Below are 208 nucleotides of genomic sequence, written 5' to 3'. Positions count from 1 at the left end.
TACGTGATTTTCAGAGTTTTGAATTGTGTTAACTGGCTTGAGAATATTCTCATCAAGAAAACTCAGGGCAATGTTTTTATGGACCTTTGTGGATCATGCTAAATACATAAGAATTTTGATCTAATGTCTTGTGCAATGCATTGATGCTCTAAATACGAGGAATTCTGGCAGGAAGTGACTGGGTTTTTATAGCCAAGTTATTCTTTCT

General features: G+C 35.1%; 1 long non-coding RNA gene across 1 annotated transcript in view; it reads left to right on the top strand.

Moving 5' to 3' along the window:
* Nucleotides 1-208, top strand: part of LOC107184748 — a 6242-nt gene that overhangs the window by 1025 nt on the left and 5009 nt on the right. The window lies entirely within an intron of this gene.

Source organism: Myotis davidii, unplaced genomic scaffold (genome assembly GCF_000327345.1).
Source record: "Myotis davidii unplaced genomic scaffold, ASM32734v1 scaffold172, whole genome shotgun sequence".
Classification (NCBI taxonomy): Eukaryota; Metazoa; Chordata; class Mammalia; order Chiroptera; family Vespertilionidae; genus Myotis; species Myotis davidii.
Note: the sequence above shows the minus strand (reverse complement) of the source record. Positions and strands in the feature narration are given on the sequence as shown.